The 22506-nt window shown below is 45.9% G+C and overlaps 1 protein-coding gene across 1 annotated transcript in view; it reads left to right on the forward strand.

Moving 5' to 3' along the window:
* Positions 1-1857: 1857 nt before the first annotated feature.
* The window catches only part of LOC135505756 (synaptosomal-associated protein 25-A-like), a 56279-nt gene continuing 35630 nt past the window's right edge, over positions 1858-22506 (forward strand). Inside the window, exon 1 of the mRNA XM_064924856.1 lies at positions 1858-1950. The gene's annotated coding sequence lies outside the window, so the exon portion shown is untranslated. The remainder of the gene's footprint in view (positions 1951-22506) is intronic.

A 22506-nucleotide genomic window follows, 5' to 3' on the forward strand; every position in this document is an offset into this window, starting at 1 on the left:
TAGGCCTTTTATTTCTTAGACGGGAAGAAATAGGCTCCAGCAGATGAAATTATAAGCTTTCCAGAGATTTTTCTTGGCCAATTCCTCTTAAAGCATCACCACTCCTTAAATACCTCTGTATCCATGAAAGTATTGGTGTGTTAAGTTAAAACCAGTGCTTGAATTTGGGGGTAGGCCTATGTGAGGGTTTGCCATAGCTTACTTTTCTTTTCTTTTTTTAAATTTTTTTTTTTATGGCAAAAACCATACACCTTGTTAGTTTAAGATTTTGAAGAACCTTAAACAGATTCTGATTATTTAAAGCCAATAATAACGACACTTTCCTCTGCGATGCTTTATGCTAGAGATATGAGTTGCAAAATGCACAATACGACGTGACTCTAATGCATATGGGAATATATTTGGTTCGTCTCTATGACATTCACAGGCTGAATTACGAAGTTCTTTAGCCGAAAAGTAAAATGTTTTACTTTGCTTGGGAAGTAATCTAATAGGCCTACAATGTGTAACTCTGTCGCTATCAATTGAGCTATTCACTTCTGTAAAAGAGATGTTTAAACCCAGGCAACTTTTAGGGAAGAACTTTGACCTTCTCTTGATGGGTTAAGCCATGGAAGAGTAGCCAGCAGTTAAAACGTACATGTTTCTGCGTTGGGCCTCTGTCTGGGGTGGGGGAATGTCACTTGTAAAAGTAGCTTGCGTTGCTTAGAATCATATGACGTCTCAGATGACATTTTTTTTTTACAAACAGCAACGGTTTCGTTGCAAACAAGACACACTGGGATTGGCATCAGAGACATTTTGAGAAATGTGGTAAGATTAATGATAATCTATCTGTCCATTTTTCCCTGAAACTCCTATTTTCTAAATCTTCCTTTCTTTTGGGACTTATCGAAAGCTACATTTTCTTTATGGTAGGCTAACTGTTTTTAACCAGTCAATGCACAGAGAAATAGACAAAGACTACTAAAAAATGTGTAATTCAATTGATTATTTATTAAACGGATGAGTTCAAAAATATTGTTTGAAATAGTGAAGGTGAATGAATTGGGCTGCATTTATATTATGTTCTGGCCTGCTGACTATTAGCTCAGAAAAACTGGTATAAAAAAATATATTCTGCTAATGTCTTTAGTCATGTAAATTACTAGAATTGCATTAAATGCATTTATACTTTGTCACTGTTACTGTGGTCACAATCAATTATTTTGAGTTAATTCAATGAAGGGGAGGGTATTGTCATTTTTTTTAAGTACAAGGGGAGGGTCATGTGAATATATTTTTATAACATTGGGGTGGGGGGTGCCTTTAAAAAAATGAACTCTCGAGTTGGACTCCCCCACTTTCCAGTAATTTTCGAATGGTCCCTAACGACTATCCATTAACGTAAAGCTGGTTGTATTCACTAGTCTATTCTATTTCAGAGCACTCGAAAGATGGTGCTGTTATTGTGTCACTGCAGTTTGCTTCAATAGGACTAAATGTCATGTTTAGTGTTTAGTGGATGCTCAAGAACATCCTCCTGACAAACGTAATACTAAACAATACTGGTTTTGATGGAGAAAATGTCTAGACTCCACGGCTGAGATGTGACACCACGATTCGACACTGTGAACACAATTAACATGCTTTTGTTTTGCCTAAAAATACATGGCGATTTCCATTGAGCCGTTACTGTTGCATGTGCAGCTTCCCATTTCCAAACCTGCAGAAGTGTGGATCTTTTTGACAGATATCGATTCAAAGCTGCTGACGTCAAAAGCATCCTCCATCTTTTACGATTGCAGAGATGCTGCTTTTCATTGAAGAAGAACTGAGGAGGTGTCAACCACGCGCACTGCCTTTGTGACAATCCAGTCCATACAGAACGGGGGTTGATATCTGTTAGTTGTTGAAATTTGCGGACATCTGCTCCTCCTGCTGACTGCAAGCCACCGATCACGGGCACAGGTAGGAGAAAAGTATAAAATTCTCTATTCTGTTATATCGCAAAGGCTTTATTTTAGTTTTCATCCCCACAAAACACTTTTACTACAGAATGAAGTATTAGGTTTTGAATTGTGAAGCCATGTTCGACTGAGTACAACGAAGGATGGGTTTTTATTGTTAAATCCGGTATGATAACAGCACTTGATTAACAAACTTCTTTTCGTTGCCTTTGTGTTTAATATTGCCTATTTATCCATTCTAGGCTGTGTGTATAGTTATTAGAAAGAGGCAAACGCGGCACGCCTTTCGAAATACATGACCACGGTGCTGTGCGTGTAAAATCTACACGCGTTGTCAATTGTTGAAAATGAAGGATGTTGTGTGTGCTAATGTGTAAGGTGTGGTCGTTTTCTGTGTTTCAGAACCTTGGACAACGACATCTTTGCTGTTCTCTCTCTCTCTCTCTCTCTCAATTTCAATTTAAGGGCTTTATGGCATAGGAAATATATTTAACTTTGCCAAACAAGTGAACTAGAAAATAAACAACAGTGAAATAAACAATCAAATTAAAAGTAAACTCTGTCTCTCCAAACACATACTAGAAAGTTAACAGAGTTGGGGAGAAAAACATCCTAGGGGGTGAAAGACGGGGTCCTTGATTGATTTAGGGATTGTCATTAGGCTATAGTGAATTGCGCCATGCATAGTGTCTTGATGGAAGGTGGAGACTGTCAAACTTCATGAATGTGCCACTATTGTGCACGTCTGTCCATAGTTTATTGTGTCAAAATGGCCATATCCCTACCATGCCATGCTGCAGACTGGTCTCCGAGCATTTCATATTATTCTGTATGTAAATCCGAGACACTCCATTTCGTGATATGTTATGAATTACAATTCGTATATTTGTTACTAATTTGCAGTGGTGTAAAGTACTTGTCAGGACCCGGTTACGAACCTGGGTCTCCGGAGTGAGAAACAGTCACTTAACCAACTGAGCCACGAATAGTCAGCAGAACCCAGAAGATGAGGCAGACACAGCAGTACTTAAGACGGTGTATTTAATAAAGTAAAAAAAAGAGAAGTCCTTCAATACAAAATGGCAAATCCAAAAGGTGGTAGGAATAGCACAAAAAAGCCTCAAGAGATACTCAAAAAACAAAAACAGAATTCCACAAGAGCGTCCACCGGAATCGACAAGAATACACAGAACACTAGGGCTGGGTGCTAACATACAAACACAGAGCACAGAACTGAGGGAAACTAAGGGTTTAAATACAATCAGGAGAAACGAGGCACAGGTGCAAATAATAATGGGAATCAAGGGAAAAAACACAAGGTCAAAAAGCACAATGGGGGCATCTAGTGACCAAAACCCGGAACAACTCTGGCCAAATCCTGACAGTACTTAAGTAAAAATACTTGAAAGTACTACATATATTGTTTTTTGGGGTATCTGTACTTTACTTTACTATTTATATATGTTTGACTACTTTAACTTTAACTTCACTACATTCCTAATGAAAATAATGTAATTTTTTTCTCCATACATTTCCCTGAAATCCAAAAGTACTCATTACATTTTGAATGCTAAGCAGGACAGGAAAATGGTCCAATTCAGGCACTTATCAAGAGAACATCCCTGGTCATCCCTACTGCCTCTGATCTGGTGGACTTACTAAACACAAATGCTTTTTTTTGTAAATTATGTCTGCGTGTTGGAGTGTGCCCCTGGCTATCTGTAAATAACAAAAACAAAAAGTTCTGTTTTGCTTAATGTAAGCAATTTGAAATGATTTGTACTTTTACTTTTGATACTTAAGTATATTTTAAACCAAATACTTTTAGACTTTTACTCAAGTAGTATTTTACTGGGGGACTTTCACTGTTACTTGAGTAATTTTCTATTAAGGAATCTTTACTTTTACTCAAGTATGACAATTAGGTATTTTTCCCACCACTGTTAATTAGTAAAATGTACAATATGTTATAAATTTCGCAAATGTGCTATAACTTACAAATTTGCTAAACGTATGATATGTTACGAATCCTATCTAGGTGGCTAACATTAGCTAGCTGGCTAATGTTAGCTAGGCTAGGGGTTTGGGCTAGGGGTTAGTTTAGGGTGAAAGGGTTAAGGATAGGGTTGGAGAAGGGTTAGCTAAAGGGGTTAAGGCTAGGGCTAGAGGCAGAGTTAGATCAAATGGTTAAGGTTAGGGCTTGGGGAAGGGTTAGCTAACATGCTAAGTAGTTGCAAAGTAGCTAAAAAGTTGTAAGTAGTTGAAATGTTGCTATACGAAATTTGCATTATATGCCAACCCATCCACCCCGACCAACAACCTTACTTTAGTTTTTTGCCTTAAGTAACCATCTGTCTTACGTAACCATACCAAATGTAACATATCATACTAATTTGAGTGTCCTGGATTTACATGTACTATGTTACGTCTAACCCATGAGACCAGGCTGCATATTGTGGTGGTGAGGCATAATGTGTCTAGATGGGCGGAGGCTAGAGGCGAGAAGAGCATGGGAGGACGGTGGTGAAACCTGCACTATGACATCCTATAGCACCCATTCAATAGCACCCATTCATCCACGCCATATCATACATCTATGCTGGTCTATCAATGCACTTCCCCTACAACAAACCACAGATGAGCATGAGATCCTTAGATTGTAGACAGCACGAAGCATGTGGTGGAATTGGCAAAAATGCAGTTATTGCTCACTGGCTTTTCTTCATCATGGTTCAATGGAAAGTTGTTGCTTGTTGACCATACATTTTTTGGGCAAATGAATTATGTAGGTCAGACCTGGTAATACTGTCTCATAAAGGTCTGATAATGCTTTTAGATTTCCGTGCTGGACCACTGTCACATCTCCCCTGTCGCTCTGCTCGAGCGTGTTCAGTCTCTTGTTATAACATCAGAGAGAAAGCGATAGAGAGACAGAGAGCATCAAAATTGAGAAGCTAGTAGCAGGCCTATAGTTATGCTAGAAATACGTCATCAAAAGGGTTGTTGAGAGAGCCTTAAACTGACAAACAAAGGACATGCTCTTGTTTGGCACGGCTGCTACGCTATACCATATTGCATCATGCTGCTTCCATCGCTCTGTGCTATAGGGGTTGTTCCCCGAGTAAAAACAGACTCATATATCATCACCAGTGGTTGATTGTTTCCCGGCACAGCCTATTGCTTATCTATAAAGCTGCACTCTGTCTGTGTGTGGTCTACTGAGCTGACTTTTCTCGAATCAATCCAATGCCTCGGAGATCAATGTTTTTTAAAGATCCGTTGAACTGTGCGTCGTGTGCGTGTTTGACTTGTAGCTATCCCTGTTTGTTTTTCTGAGTATATACCCTCCAGATATAAGTAGTTGACTGCAGACAGGATTTAATTTTCCCCTGAACAACTATAGGCCTACTGAAATTGACATTTGGCCAAAATGTGACGACCCTCCCACTCTGTCTGCCGTATTCTGTTTTTGTTCTTGTTTCCTTATTAGGATGCCGGTGGGCGGAGTTGGGGAGGGTCGTCAGCTACATGGGAAACACCTGGGCCAGGTGTGTCCCAGGATAAATAGACCTCTTCCACATTTATGGAGGAGACTCTCTCCATGCAGACACCTTTGTAGATTGTGTTGTGGTTCTTGGTGGCTTATTGTTTGTTGCATTGGCACCTTTCAACACCTTGCATTATCACATTCATGCATGCAAAACACTCACTTACACTACTGATTACACACACCATTGTATATTTTCCTTAGTTGCTTTGGTTAATAAATATATATTTTGTTACTCCTTATCTCCACGTTGTCTCCCTTTGTTACGGGCTTTGAGCCGGTTCGTGACAAAAAAGTGACTTGGGAGTAAATCGATTTCAGATTCTGGGTTCTGGTGGGGCACGACAGTTGAACCAAGCTCATGAGGCATTTATAAGTTATATTCTTCAAAAATCAATGAGTACAGCTCATTAATATCCAGTACAAAAAATGGATGTAGCAACCGCAGATTGTCCGTTTAAGCTTTTTGCCAAACATACCCACAAAACATGCCCCACTGACACTGATTGCCAATGATGCTTGTCAATTGAAAGAGACATGGCACCATAACATGCAGAATATGACATGCATTTGAGAGCCTGGAGGAAACTCGAAAGCATGGAGAAAAAAAAGCCTGAATAATCGTGAATTTTACTCTGCTTTTTAATTGGATATAAGAATAAAGTTATCACGCTTCAGTTTAATCTCTCTGATAAAGAAAATAGTCGTCAAGGCCTCCAGGCGCACAGCAGCACTTTTTCTGTCTCCGTCGTGTTAGAACGATGTCAGAGGGACTGTGTGTGATGGAATCTCCATAATGAGATCTCTATTGGTGCTGTTCTGACCAGCAGAGACCAGTGGGCCGGAGGTTATTCTAAGTTCATGGCCCTGGCAAAGAGCCGTAGATTTGTGTTTGTATTTATTAAGGATCCACATTAGCTGCAGCCAAGGCAGCAGCTACTCTACCTGGGGTCCAAACACACCAAAGTACCCACATTACATATACAACAAAAGATTGTCAACTATGTTTATACTGAATGAGCTAAAGATAAAATAATACATCATATAACATCCTGGCGTGGAAATTCTTACACAGGGACACTCTAAGTCAATCTTAAATAAATAATTGTTTATTTGTCAGCGTGCTGGAGAGGTTCCAACCAGCTCAATGCACCATAGTACACATGTCATTCAGGAGCTCTTACTGGGTAGTCCTTGCAGTTGTCTTATATTCGGCTATACACAGACAAGTTATATTTGCATGATTTAGCATCATTCATTAATCATTACTGTTTTGTTTCATTCATGTGACCGACCGACCAATACTGGTTCATAACATGTGACTGACCAGTACCTCACGAGACTTCTTCTCTCTAAGCTGAGACCTTGAAACTGAGATATCTTTTGTTCGTTCTCAAAACAAGGTCTGGGCGTACTGTCAAATTTCAGATATGGATAAGTGAGAATTCGTTGAATCAGTCACTGGTATGAACACAGAAATTGGTGAATAGAACACAGAAATTATTTACAAGAAAAGCACAAACATAAAATTTCCATTACACATAATCACCACAAATCCACCACACAACATTTTCAATACCACCATACAACAATACCACAATGTGTGCGTATACATGTGTCTGTACCTTTGTTTGTGTTTCTTTACAATCCCTGTTATTCCATAAAGGTGTATTTTACCTGCTTTTTAAATCTGATTCTACTGCTTGCATCAGTTACCTGATGTGGAATAGAGTTCCGTGTAGTCATGGCTCTATGTAGTCCAGTGTGCCACCCATAGTCAGTTCTGGACTTGGGGACTGTGAAGAGACCTCTTGTGGCATGTCTTGTGGGGTATGCACAAGCTCAGTGCATTCAGCTTGTCAACACCTCTTACAAAAACAAGTAATGATGAAGTCAATCTTTCTTCCACTTTGAGCCATGAGAGATTGACATTCATGTCATTAATGTTTAGCTCTCCGTGTACTTTTAAGGGCCAGCCGTGCTGCCCTGTTCTGAGCCAACTGCAATTTTCCCAAGTCCTTCTTTGTGGCACCTCACCACTGTAACGGCGTTCTTCGTTTGTCGCAAGAAAGTCGGACTGAAATGCAGCGTGGTGGTTACTCATGTCTTTAATGAAGAAAAACGGAACGATACATGAAATAACAAATAAATACAAAAAAACAACAAACGTAACGTGAAACCTATTACAGCCTATCTGGTGAACACTACACAGAGACAGGAACAATCACCCACAAAATACACAGTGAAACCCAGGCTACCTAAATATGGTTCCCTATCAGAGACAACAAGAATCACCTGACTCTGATTGAGAACCGCCTCAGGCAGCCAAACCTAAACTAAACACACCCCTAATCAACCACAATCCCAATGCCTACGAAAACCCCAAATACGACAACACAATAACATAAACCCATGTCACACCCTGGCCTGACCAACTAATTAACTAAAACACAAAATACTAAGACCAAGGCGTGACAGAACCCCCCCCCCCCTAAGGTGCGGACCCCCGGACGCACCTCAAAACCATAGGGAGGGTCCGGGTGGGCGTCTGTCCATGGTGGCGGTTCCGGCTCGGGACGTGGACCCCACTCCATAAATGTCATAGTTCCTCCCCTTCGTTTCCTGGTATAATCCACCCTCGCCGCCGACCATGGCCTAATAGTCCTCACCCAGAACCCCACTGAACTGAGGAGCAGCTCGTGACTGAGGGGCAGCTCGGGACTGAGGGGCAGCTCGGGACTGAAGCAGCTCGGGACAGAGGGGAAGCTCGGGACTGAGGGGCAGCTCGGGACTGAGGGGCAGCCCAGCACTGAGAGGAAGCCCAGCCAGGCAGTTGAATCCGGCAGATCCTGGCTGGCTGGCAGTTCTAGCAGATCCTGGCTGACTGGCGGATCTGGAAGAGTCTGGTTGACTAGCGGATCTGGAAGAGTCTGGTTGACTAGCAGATCTGGAAGAGTCTGGTTGACTAGCAGATCTGGAAAAGTCTGGTTGACTGGCAGATCTGGAAGAGTCTGGTTGACCGGCAGATCTGGAAGAGTCTGGTTGACCGGCAGATCTGGAAGAGTCTGACTGACTGGCAGATCTGGAAGAGTCTGGTTGACTGGCAGATCTGGAAGAGTCTGGCTGACTGGCAGATCTGGAAGAGTCTGGCTGACTGGCAGATCTGGAAGAGTCTGGCTGACTGGCAGATCTGGAAGAGTCTGGTTGACTGGCAGATCTGGAAGAGTCTGGCTGACTGGCAGATCTGGAAGAGTCTGGCTGACTGGCAGATCTGGAGGAGTCTGGCTGACTGGCAGATCTGGAAGAGTCTGGTTGACTGGCAGATCTGGCTGACTGGCGGATCCTGGCAGACTGACGGCTCTGGCTGCTTCATGCTGTCTGATGGCTCTGGCTGCTCCATGCTGACTGGCGGCTCTGGCTGCTCCATGCAGATTGACAGCTCTGGCGGCTTCATGCAGACTGACAGCTCTGACTGTTCCATGCAGACTAACAGCTTTGGCAGCTCCTTGCCGACTGGCAGCTCCTTTCAGACTTGGCAGCTCCTTGCAGACTGGCAGCTCCTTGCAGACTGGCAACTCCATGCAGACTGGCAGCTCCATGCAGACTGGCAGCTCCTTGCAGACTGGCAGCTCCATGCAAACTGGCAGCTCCATGCAGACTGGCAGCACTATGCAGACTGGCAGCTCCATGCAGACTGGCAGCTCTGACTGCTCCAAGCAGACTGACAGCTCTGGCCGCTCCATGCAGACTGGCAGCTCCATGCAGACTGGCAGCACAATGCAGACTGGCAGCTCCATGCAGACTGGCAGCTCTGACTGCTCCAAGCAGACTGACAGCTCTGGCCGCTCCATGCAGACTGGCAGCTCTGGCTGCTCCATGCAGACTGACAGCTCTGGCTGCTCCATGCAGACAGACATCTCTGGCTGCTACATGCAGACTGACAGCTCTGACTGCTCCATGCAGACTGGCAGCTCTGGCTGCTCCATGCAGACTGATAGCTCTGACTGCTCCATGCAGGCTGACAGCTCCTTGCAGAGACTGGCAGTTCCTTGCAGACTGGCAGCTCCTTGCAGACTGGCAGCTCTGGCTGCTTCATGCAGACTGGCAGCTCAGGCTGCTCCGAACAGGCAAGAGGCTCCGGCAGCGCTGTAGAGGAGGAATGCTCTAGAAGCGCTGAACAGGCGGGAGACTCCGGTAGCGCAGGAGAGGAGAAAGGCTCTGATAGTGCTGAACAGACAGGAGACTCCAGCAGCGCTGTAGAGGAGGAAGGCTCTAGAAGCGCTGAACAGGCGGGAGACTCCGACAGCGCAGGAGAGGGAGAAAGCGCTGGCTGCGCTGAACAGGCGAGGCGCACTGAAGGCCTGGTGCGTGGTACTGGAACTGGTGGTACTGGATCGAGGACACGCACAGGAAGCCTGGTGCGGGGAGCTGCCACTGGAGGACTGGTGTGTGAAGGTGGCACAGGATGGACTGGACTGTGAAGGTGTACTGGAGAGCCTGAGAGCAGGACTGGCACAGGACGTGCAAGGCTAGGTAGGTACACAGGAGGCCTAGTGCGTGAGGCTGGCACATTTTTCACCAGCCGACTAACACGCACCTCAGGACTAGTATGGAGCGCTGACCCAGGTGCCATTAAATCCCCGACACGCTCCATCGGACAAATCTTGTACTTAAAGCACCAAACTAGCAACTCCCTCATTACTCTCTCCTCCAATTTCCCCATTAACTCCTTCACAGTCTCTGCTTCGCTCACCTCCAACACCGGTTCTGGTCTCCTCCTTGGCTCCTCACGATAAACAGGGAGAGTTGGCTCAGGTCTGTCTCCTGACTCAGCCACTCTCCTTCTGAGCCCCCCCCCAATACATTTTTGGGGCTGACTCACGGGCTTTCCTCTGCGCCGTCGTGATTGCTTCTCCAACTCCATTCTCCTATAGCCCTCTTCGCACTGCTCCAGCGAATCCCAGGCAGGCTCCAGCACTCTCTCTGGGTCGACCGCCCACCTGTCTATTTCATCCCACGTCGTATACTCCATGCTTCTGCTGTCCATAACGACCTCCCTTCGCTGCTCCTGCTGTCGCTGCCTGTTAACACGCTGCTCGGTCCGTGTGTGGTGGGTGATTCTGTAACGGCGTTCTTTGTTTGTCGCAAGAAAGTCGGACCGAAATGCAGCGTGGTGGTTACTCATGTCTTTAATGAAGAAAAACGGAACGATACATGTAATAACAAATAAATACAAAAAAACAACAAACGGAACGTGAAACCTATTACAGCCTATCTGGTGAACACTACACAGAGACAGGAACAATTACCCACGAAATACACAGTGAAACCCAGGCTACCTAAATACGGTTCCCTATCAGAGACAACAAGAATCACCTGACTCTGATTGAGAACTGCCTCAGGCAGCCAAACCTAAACTAAACACACCCCTAATCAACCACAATCCCAATGCCTACGAAAACCCCAAATACGACAACACAATAACATAAACCCATGTCACACCCTGGCCTGACCAACTAATTAACTAAAACACAAAATACTAAGACCAAGGCGTGACAACCACACTACTGAACAGTAGACTAGGTGTGACAAAACCAGGGCCTGTAGGACCCTATAGAAGGCAGAGCAGCGCTTTATTATGGACAGACTTCTCCCCATCTTTGCTACTGTAGATTGTTTTTTTGGGAAGTACTATCTATCTGCTCGATGTTGGACCTCCAAATCATAGAGCACCTCCATCATAAAAGTTTTGTCGTAAATAATATTTGTTATGTAGCACCTCTCTAATAAAAGCGTTGTTGTAAAGAATGTTTGCTATTATAGACTTCAAGGGCTATCTCTGTTTTGCAACCATCCAGTGGTCAGTGATAACAAGACACGTTGTTTGAACAGGCCTGCCACTAAGAAGGTAGGCCGGAGACTGCAACAGTAATAAGTGTCGCGCTGCGAGCTGTTACCACGCCGATAGCATCTTCCAAGTCAGTTGTATGATGGAAGGATTCCTCTGTGTTGAGTTACGAGGCAAACTGTAGGAATGGCTGAAATCTCCCTGGTCTGGATTGAAGCACCGGCCATCTAATTACCATCTAATCCGTTCTCAAATGAACCACGTTAACCTAATCATCTGCTCTAGTCAACATGAACGTGCTTGATCCGTTCACCATTACATGTCCTACAGTGAACTCAGGTGCCTGACAATAGACTGGATAGACATTAGTATTCTGTTGACTCTGGGCTGCATTCCACACGATTGCAGTATCTTAATCAGGAGCCAATGGAGCGTGATTAGGTTCTGTGGTGATATTGTTGCTCTACCTTTGTCAATCTATCCCCTCTTCTCTCCCTCTGTCCCCACAGCCCCTTCACCTCTCTCCTCCTGCCCACTGCCACCCCCTGCGGCTGCCGCTCCTTGTCGTGTTTGGCCTGTCACTTGTCATATTTCCTAGGCCCTCTGGGTCCAGTGTGTCTGCTTTAATGGCCTCTGTGTTAATAAATGTGTCCTGGGGCTCCCCCAGGAGGAAGGGAGAGAGCCAGTCCAGCCGTTGTCTCCCTACGCAAGGAGACCACAGAGGTGACTGTCTGCCACTGTCAGAGGGGAGCTAGGGCTTCTGCTCAGCTCCCCTATGCTCTGTATTGATGGGGTAGGGATGCGCTGATGCCAGACCTGGGTTCAAATGGTCATTGTTTTCCTTCAAATGCTTAAAGCATTTAATTGAGCCTGTCTGATGGGAGCCTGTCATTTTGGGACAATTCCATTGGTTGTATTGCTTCAGGCACCGCAGGTTCAATCAAGCACGTCTAAAGTGAAAGAAAACAAATACTATTTGAACCCAGATGAGAAGGGGCCTGTATGCACTGCTGATCCTGGATCTTTCTCCTGTTCCTAAGCAGCAGGCCCTAGTACACTTGTAACAGGTGGGAGGGACAAGGAGGGGTGATGTCCAATAGAAGCTACTGTATAGCCAACTTACAAGCTATACGCAGACGCAAGATTCTTGTCACGCCCTGGTCTAAGTATTTTGTGTTTTCTTCATTTATTTGGTCAGGCCAGGGTGTGGCATGGGTTTTTGTATGTGGTGTGTTTTTGTATTTTTTTTTTCACATGTATTGGCATGATAGCTTAGTGGGGTGTTCTAGGTGAATCTATGGCTGTCTGAAGTGGTTCTCAATCAGAGGCAGGTGTTTATCGTTGTCTCTGATTGGGAACCATATTTAGGCAGCCATATTCTTTGAGTGTTTCGTGGGTGATTGTCCTTATGTCCTTTTGTCCCTGTTCTGTGGTAATTTACACCAGTATAGGCTGTTTCGGTTTTCGTTACGTTTGTTGTTCTTGTAATTGATTCGTGTTTACTTTTGTTTATTAAACATGGATCGCAATCTACACGCCGCATTTTGGTCCGACTCTCCTTCGCACAAAGAAAACCGTAACAGAATCACCCACCACAACAGGATCAAGCGGCGTGTCAACAGGCAGGAGCAGCAGGAGAAGCAACAGAGGCAGCAGCAGCAGCAGCAGCAGCAGCAGCAGCAGCAGCAGCAGCAGTGGGAGAGGCTGCACTATTTGGATAAATGGACTTGGGAGGAGATCCTTGACGGAGAAGGACCCTGGGAACAGCCTGGAGAATATCGCCGCCCCAAGGAAGAACTGGAGGCGACGAAAGCGGAGAGGCGCTGGTATGAGGAGGCAGCACGGCGACGCGAATGGAAGCCCGAGAGTCAGCCCCAAAAATTTATTGGGGGGAGGCTCACAGGGAGTATGGTGACACTAGGTAGGAGACCTACACCAACTTCCTGTGCTTACCGGGGGGCTAGAGAGACCGGGCAGGCACCGTGTTATGCTGTGGTGTGCACGGTGTCCCCAGTGTGGGTGCATAGCCTGGTGCGGTACATTCCAGCTCCGCGTATCGGCCGGGCTAGAGTGAGCGTCGAGCCAAATGCCATGAAGCCGGCTCTACGCGTCTGGTCCCCAGTGCGTCTCCTTGGGCCGGCTTACATGGCACCAGCCTTGCACACGGTGTCCCCGGGTCGCCTGCATAGCCCAGTGCGGGCTATTCCACCTCGCCGCACTGGCAGAGCGACCGGGAGTATTCAACCAGGTAAGGTTGGGCAGGCTCGGTGCTCAAGAGCTCCAGTGCACCTGCACGGTCCGGTCTACCCTGTACCACCTCCACGCACCAGCCCTCCGGTGGCAACTCCCCGCACCAGGCTTCCAGTGCGTGTCCTCGGCCTAGTACCACCAGTGCCAGCACCACGCATCAGGCCTACAGTGCGCCTCGCCTCTCCAGCGCTGCCAGAGCCTTCCTCCTCTCCTGCGCTGTCGGAGTCTCCCGCCTGTTTAGCACTGCCAAAGCCTTCCGCATCTACAGCGCTGCCGGAGTCTCCCGCCTGTTTAGCGCTGCCAGAGCCTTCCTCCTCTACAGCGCTGCTGGAGTCTCCTCCTGTTCAGCGCAGCCAGAGCTGCCAGCCTGCATGGAGCAGCCAGAGCTGCCAGTCTGCATGGAGCAGCCAGAGCTGCCAGTCTGCATGGAGCAGCCAGAGCTGCCAGTCTGCATGGAGCAGCTAGAGCTGCCAGTCTGCCTGGAGCTGCCAGTCTGCAAGGAGCAGCCAGTCTGGAAGGAGCTGCCAGTCTGCAAGGAGCTGCCAGAGCTGCCAGTCTGCATGGAGCTGCCAGAACTGCCAGTCTGCAAGAAGCCGTCAGAGCTGCCAGTCTGCAAGAAGCCGCCAGAGCTGCCAGTCTGCAAGAAGCCGCCAGAGCTGCCAGTCTGCATGGAGCAGCCAGAGCCACCAGTCAGCATGGAGCAGCCAGAGCCGCCAGTCAGCATGGAGCAGCCAGAGCCGCCAGTCAGCATGGAGCAGCCAGAGCTGCCAGTCAGCATGGAGCAGCCAGAGCCGTCAGTCTGCCAGGATACGCCAGTCAGCCAGACTCTTCCAGATCCGCCAGTCAGCCAGACTCTTCCAGAACCGCCAGCCAGCCAGGATCTGCCAGAGCCAACTACCTGCCTGAGCTTCCTCTCAGTGCTGAGCTTCCTTTCAGTGCTGAGCTTCCTCTCAGTGCTGAGCTACCCCTCAATCCCGAGCTACCCCTCAGTCCCGAGCTACCTCAGTCCCAAGCTGCCCCTCAGTCCCGAGCTGCCCCTCAATCCCGAGCTGCCCCTCAGTCCCGAGCTGCCCCTCAGCCCAGTGGGGTCCTGGGTGAGGACTACTAGGCCAAGGTCGGCGGCGAGGGTCGCCCATCTAAGGACGAGAGGAAGATGGACTAAGACTTTGTTAAAGTGGGGTCCACGTCCCGCGCCCGAGCCGCCACCGTGGACAGACGCCCACACGGACCCTCCCCTATGGGTTTTGGTGTGCGGCCGGGAGTACGCACCTTGGGGGGGGGGGGTATTTTGTATTGTTTTTTTTTCACATGTATTGGGTTGATAGCTTAGTGGGGTGTTCTAGGTGAATCTATGGCTGTCTGAAGTGGTTCTCAATCGGAGGCAGGTGTTTATCGTTGTCTCTGATTGGGAACCATATTTAGGCAGCCATATTCTTTGAGTGTTTCGTGGGTGATTGTCCTTATGTCCTTTTGTCCCTGTTCTGTGTTAATTTACACCAGTATAGGCTGTTTCGGTTTTCGTTACGTTTGTTGTTCTTGTAATTGATTTGTGTTTACTTTTGTTTATTAAACATGGATCGCAATCTACACGTCACATTTTGGTCCGACTCTCCTTCACACAAAGAAAACCGTAACAATTCTGAGTTTTGCAATGTCGTTTTTCATCACAATAGGGGCGGCCCCTTGTAAACATGCTCTGACATTCAACTTACCTTTTGACTACGTGAGAATGTAGACATCAATATCATTCCTTCCGCAGCCATAGAGGCAGTGTTGTCACTTGGTTCCTTGATCTGATCTATAGGCTATTCATCAAAGTAGAATATTTTGCATCGATACCCAAATATAATATCAGCCACTGTTCAAACAGTAAACCAAACAACAAGAATCCACCCAAAAAGGTATTTTGTTTAGAAATAATAACTAGTGATTAGAGGCTATTGTGAAATGGTAGAACCTGCTGTAGCCAACTTGCTAACCATGTACTTTTTTCTCAGTGACCAAAACATGATGACGTTCTATTTTTAGCTGAAATTAAAATAGATTGTTGTGAGGAATGACTCTATGGAGGGCATATTGATGTGTAAATAGTGTTGTTATGGTGGATAATGTGTGTGGTAAAAGATTGAGCAAAGACAGACTAACTGGAGGAATAAGACAAAATGGCAGCCATGGCAGACAAATGGTTATTGTGAGAGCATGCATACGCACGCACGCACGCACGCACGCACACACACACACACACACACACACACACACACACACACACACACACACACACACACACACACACACACACACACACACACACACACACACACACACACACACACACACAGAGACAAAGAGCTATTCTCTCTTTAACTGTTGAAGCAGAACAATGATTTGGTCTATTATTAGAACAGACCATGAGCCAGTTTGTCTGCAGGTTCGGGAATGCCAGTTTAAACTGAACATTTGTCTGGTCTGAGTGCTTGAGTCTGCCACATAGCTGCTGCCTACTGAATGAATGACATGGATCAGGGAATGGCACAGAATGCATCCCTGAGGAATGTTAAGCACCTCCATGGTATTCTCATCCCTTCGTCCATTTTGATGTGTTTGTGACTGGGTAGCAGCATGCAGGGGTTTTATTTGATGAATACAGGTACAGTCGCTTTAGGTTTTCCAGGCCAGATCATTTGCAGGCACATGAGCAAAAGACAGCCGACGGGGGTAGAGGTGATGGTGTGAAGAGCGTTCTATAAGCACTCTGTGATTGGACAAGGCATGAAAAATTACAACCTCAAAAGGGAATGTGTGGGTAATGTGAATGAAGGCATCTCCATATTTTTCATTACAGGACCTGCAGTGATTATAGCACGCTGACTGTCGCTCAGCTGTATATTCTTTGAAGGGTGCCTTTTATATCAAATCTAAATCAAATCTTATTTGTCACATGCGTCGAATACAAACTTACAGTGAAAGGGTTACTTACAAGCCCTTAACCAACAATGCAGTTTTTAGAAAAATAAGAAATAAAGTAACAAATAATTAAAGAGCAGCAGTAAAATAACAATAGTGAGAGCATATACGTGGGGTACCGGTACAGAGTCAATGTGCGGGGGCACAGGTTCGTTGAGGTAATTGAGGTAATATGTACATGCAGGTAGAGTTTATAAAGTGACTATGCATAGATAATAAACAGAGAGTTGCAGCAGCGTAAAAGAGAGGGGGTGGGGAGGGAAATTGCAAATAGTCTGGGTGTCACGCCCTGGTCTTAGTATTTTGTGTTTTCTTTCTTTATTTGGTCAGGTCAGGGTGTGACGGGTTTTGGTATGTGGTGTGTTTTGTCTTGGGTTTTTTCGTAGGTATTGGGATTGTGGCTTAGTAGGGGCATAGTCTATGGCTGTCTGAAGTGGTTCTCAATCAGAGGCAGGTGTTTATCGTTGTCTCTGATTGGGAACCATATTTAGGCAGCCATATTCGTTGAGTGTTTCGTGGGTGATTGTCCTTGTTTCTGTCTCTGTGTTACTTTGCACCAGTATAGGCTGTTTCGGTTTTCACGTTACGTTTATTGTTTTTGTATTGATTCGTGTTTCCATTGTTTTATTAAACATGAATCTCAATAGCCACGCCGCATTTTGGGCCGACTCTCCTTCACATAAAGAAAGCCGTTACACTGGGTAGCCATTTAATTAGATGTTCAGGAGTCTTATGGCTTGGGGGAAGAAGCAGTTTAGAAGCCTCTTGGACCTAGACTTGGCACTTGCCGTGTGGTAGCAAAGAGGACAGTCTATGACCAGGGAGGCTGGAGCATTTGACCATTTTTAGGGCCTTCTTCTGACACCACCTGGTATAGAGGTCCTGGATAGCAGGAAGCTTGGCCCCAGTGATGGTACTGGGCCGTACTCACTAACCTTTGTAGTGCCTTGTGGTCAGAAGGCTGAGCAGTTGCTATACCAGGCAGTGATGCAACCAGTCAGGATGCTCTAGATTGTGCAGCTGTAGATTGGATAATCTAGATTGTGCAGAACCTTTTGAGGATCTGAGGACCCATGCCAAATCTTTTCAGTCTCCTGAGGGGGAATAGGTTTTGTCGTGTTCTCTTCACGACTGTCTTGGTGTGCCATGTTAGTTTGTTGGGGATGTGGACACCAAGGAACTTGAAACTCTCAACCTGCTCCACCACAGTCCCGTCGATGAGAATGGGGGCGTGTTCGGTCCTCCTTTTCCTGTAGTCCACAATCATCTCATTTGTCTTGATCATGTTGAGGGAGAGGTTGTTGTCTTGGCACCACACGGCCAGGCCTCTGACCTCCTCCCTATAGGCTGTCTCGTCGTTATCAGTGATCAGGCCTACCACTGTTGTGTCATCGGAAAACTTAATGATGGTGTTGGAGTCGTGCCTGGCCATGCAGTCATGAGTGAACAGGGACTACAGGAGGAGACTGAGCACGGACCCCCGAGGGTCCCCCAGTGTTGAGGATCAGCGTGGCGCATGTTTGGTTACCTACCCTTACCACCTGGGGGCGGCCCATCAGGAAGTCCAGGATCCAGTTGTAGAGGGAGGTGTTTAGTCCCAGGGTCCTTAGCTTAGTGATGAGCTTTGAGGGCACTATAGTGTGGAACACTGAGCAGTAGTCAATGAATAGCATTCTCACATAGGTGTTCCTTTTGACCAGTTGTGAAAGGGCATGGTGGAGTGCAATAGATATTGCATCATCTGTGGATCTGTTGGGGCGGTATGCAAATTGGAGTGGGTCTAGGGTTTCTGGGATAATGGTGTTGATGTGAGCCATGAACAGCCTTTCAAAGCACTTCATTGCTACAGACGTGAGTGTTCCGGGTCAGTAGTTATTTAGGCAGGTTACCACCTTAATGTTCTTGGGCACAGGGACTGTAGTGGTCTCCTTGAAACATGGTATTACTGACTCAGACAGGGAGAGGTTGAATATGTCAGTGAAGACACTTGGTCAGCGCATGCACGGAGAAAACATCCTGGTAATCTGCCTTCTGAATGTTGATCTATTGAAATGTCTTACTCACATCGGCTACGGAGAGCTTGATCACACAGTCATCCGGAACAGCTGATGCTCTCATGCATGTTTAAAAAAAAATATATATAAAAATAAACATGGGGCCGACAGAGATGGTCACTTCACTTTGAGTCCTTAGGAAACGATGCAGTATTTTTTTTAATGTATTATTTCTTACATTGTTACCCCAGGGAATCTCAAGTGTTATTACATACAGCCGGGAAGAACTATTGGATATAAGAGCGATGTCAATTTACCAACATTACGACCAAGAATACGACTTTCCCAAAGTGGATCATCTGTTTGGACCACCACCCAGGACAATCCCAGAAGCCGACCCAAAACAACGGCGTTGCAGAAGGGGCGGACGGTGTGGCTTCCTGGTCAGGCTCCGTAAACGTGCACATCGCCCACCGCTCCCAAGTATACTAGTCGCCCCAATGTCCAGTCTCTTGACAACAAGGTAGACAAAATTTGAGCAAGGGTTGCCTTCCAGAGAGACATCAGAGTTAGTAACATTCTCTGTTTCACGGAAACATGGTTCTCTCGGGAAATGGTGTCAGAATCAGTTCAGCCACTGGGCTTCTCCATGAATCGCGCCGACAGAGATAAACACCTCGCTGGGAAGAAGAAGGGTGGGGGTGTATGCTTCATGATTAATGACTCATGGTGTAATCATAACAACATACAGGAACTCAAGTCCTTCTGCTCACCCGACCTAGAATTCCTTAAAATCAAATGTTGGCCATTTTACCTACCAAGAGAATTCTCGTCAGTTATCGTCACAGCTGTGTACATTCCCCATCAAGCAGACACCAAGACGGCCCTCAAGGAACTGCACTGGACTCTATGTAAACGGGAAACCATATATCCTAAGGATGCATTTATTGTAGCTGGGGATTTTAACAAAGCACATTTGAGAACAAGGCTACCTAAATTCTATCAGCATATTGATTGCACTGTGCGCGGAGATAATACACTCAATCACTGCTACTCTAACTTCCGCGATGCATACAAAGCTCTCCCCCGCCCTCCCTTCAGCAAATCCAACCACGAAGCCATCTAGCTCCTTCTGTCTTATAGGCAGAAACTCAAACTGGATGTACCAGTGACTAGAACCATTCAAAGCTGGTCTGACCAATCAGAATCCACGCTTCAAGATTGTTTTGGTCACACGGACTGGGATACGTTCCAGTCAGCCTCAGAGAACAACATCGATCTATACGCTGACTCAGAGAGTGAGTATATAAGGAAGTGCATTGGAGATGTTGTACCCAATGTGACTATTAAAACCTACCCTAACCAGAAACCGTGGATGGATGGAGTCATTTGCGCAATACTGAAAGCGCGAACCACCGCATTTAACCATGGAAAGAGGTCTGGGAATATGGCTGAATATAAACAGTGTAGTTATTCCCTCCGCAAGGCAATCAAACTAGTGAAATGCCAGTACAGGGACAAAGTGGAGTCGCAATTCAACGGCTCAGACACGTGGCAGGATCTTTAGGAAATCACGGGCTACAAAAGAAAACCAGCCACGTCATGGATACCGACGTCACACTTCCAGCCCGCTTTGAGGATAATACAGTGCCACCGTCAAGACCTGCTGACAAGGATTGCCCCCCCTTCTCTGTGGCTGACATGAGTAAAACATTTAAACATGTTAACCCTCACAGGGCTGCTGGCCCAGACTGCATCCCAAGCCGCGTCCTCAGAGCATGCTCAGACCATTGAATATGTTTACGGACATATTTAATCGCTCCCTATCCCAGTCTGCTGTCCCCACATGCTTCAAGATGGCCACCATTGTTCCTGTGACCAAGAAGGTAAAGATAACTGAACTTAAGGGAACTTTTCGACAATCACCGTATGGTTAGTGAGAAAGTCCATATTGCAAATGTAACGTCCCTTACTAGACGTCCAAAAACATTTTTAAAATTCGGGGACGGCGTCGGGCCGAGCGGCAGGGCCAGACCTACCGGGAAGTCATCAAATGAACTTTGTCGGACATTCGGTTTTCGTTTTATAAAATAATCAAATTTTGGTCCATTTTTCCGCTATGCCGGAAAATCCCACAAGAGGGCATAAGCAATCATATTGCAATTGGACAAAACATCCCGAATCACGACGGGCCATATCTCGAAAACTGAAAATATTTCAAGCCGAAACTTGGTGAGCATAGGTTTGGCATAATGGGCAGTTGGCCCCGAACAAGATGGCGTCTAGGCCTCAACGGTTTTTGAGTTATGGCCATTTTTCTGGGATTAAAGGTCCAAAATGAAAATAGAGAAATGATTTTTTCACTTCACGTCAAAGTCAAGGAGCCTCCGGTGTCAATAAAAAAATCAGCCATTTATCTATCGTCATTTAAGAGAAATCGTACGATGACAGGTTTGTGATGTTCAGATATAGGTGTTTTTTTTTTCAACGGTTACAGATCCAGTTGCAGGGTGTTCATACGAATATTTTTAAAAAGTGTGCTGCGGAGCTCTGCGACATTTCTGTGATTTTCTATGATTTTCTGAAATAACACACACTCACTAAACCCTCCGTAAATAACTCAGTTCTTAACGTAAAGACTTAAAACTCAGGATTCTGTAAAGGCATACCCCAATGAGGATATGAGTTTATTTATAGCTTCCTGTGCCAACAGGAAGTGTCTTAAATGGTGTCATAGTGGCTGTATCCAAGGGTTAAAAAGGTCAGATCTTTTCAAAACTTCATATGTGATTAGGCAACCCTCCTGAACTGTAAAATCAGTCATTTCTCCCAACAGATGTCAAAGAAAAGCTCTCACACACACACACAGCAAGGATGGAGTGACAAAGTGTGGTGTTTAAAGACACAGAGAGCAGGCAATGGCATAAACATAATCCCAAGGCCGTGCCGAGTTCAACGAGATATCCCGCTTGACCGTAGCTCGTTCGGTCTAAGCGCAGCGACCATGAGAAAAATAGGCCCACAATGAAGCCTGCACCACAATGTCATTTGATTTTGGGTGACAGCGGCGGAACCGTTAGGTTTAGAAAGACAATTCAACCACAGGACTGTTCCTAAGGTCCTCCCGATCTGTGCAAGCCTAACCTTGACTGTGTGGCATTAACCTTTCACAGTTAAAAGAAGGTGTTTACATCAAAAAGTTTGCATTGACTTCTCTCTCCATAGGAATACATTGGCTTCACCTCGAAATTCAACCTGAGGCCTATGTGGGTTATGAATGCCTTATGAACCTGTCTTCTATGACGTTCCATCAGACCACTATGAGGTCTACCTGTGTCGATTCTAAGCTTCCTGGAGCAACCGGAAGTGGTTAAATTGACCCAAAAGGTATTTGGATGTACATCACCTCCAAAGGTGAAAATGACTCTGCATTATTCAACCCTGTGTAGATCAGTCAATTCTCAACTTAAAGACTTAAAACTCAGGATTCTGTAGGTTTCTATGTCAATCAAGACATGTGTGTATTTATAGCTTCCTGTGCCAACCGGAAGTGCCATAATTGGTGTCTCAGGGGCTGTTTGGAAGGGTTAAAAAAATCAGATCTGTCCAAAACTTCATATGTGTGATTAGTCAACCCCCATGAACTGTAAATCAGTCATTTTTCCCATAAAAATTCAAAGGAAAACTAAATCACACAGATACACAACTTGGATGGAGGGACGTATTGGGGTGTGTAGAGACTGACAGTGCCTCCAATAGTTAGCTTTGTTCGAGCTAAAAAAGAATCGTCAGACCTAGAGTTCCGAAACTTTAGAATCCTGTTCTAGACCTCAGGTCGATAGTGCGTGGTGAGTTACGGCGCTCTAGAAGGTTCTCGGACCAAGAAACAGCCTCGAACATTTGCAATGACTTCAATTCATTTTGACCATTACGAAAATGGCGACATTTAGAAAT

The sequence above is a fragment of the Oncorhynchus masou genome, chromosome 19, assembly GCF_036934945.1.
Source record: "Oncorhynchus masou masou isolate Uvic2021 chromosome 19, UVic_Omas_1.1, whole genome shotgun sequence".
NCBI classification, from domain to species: Eukaryota; Metazoa; Chordata; class Actinopteri; order Salmoniformes; family Salmonidae; genus Oncorhynchus; species Oncorhynchus masou.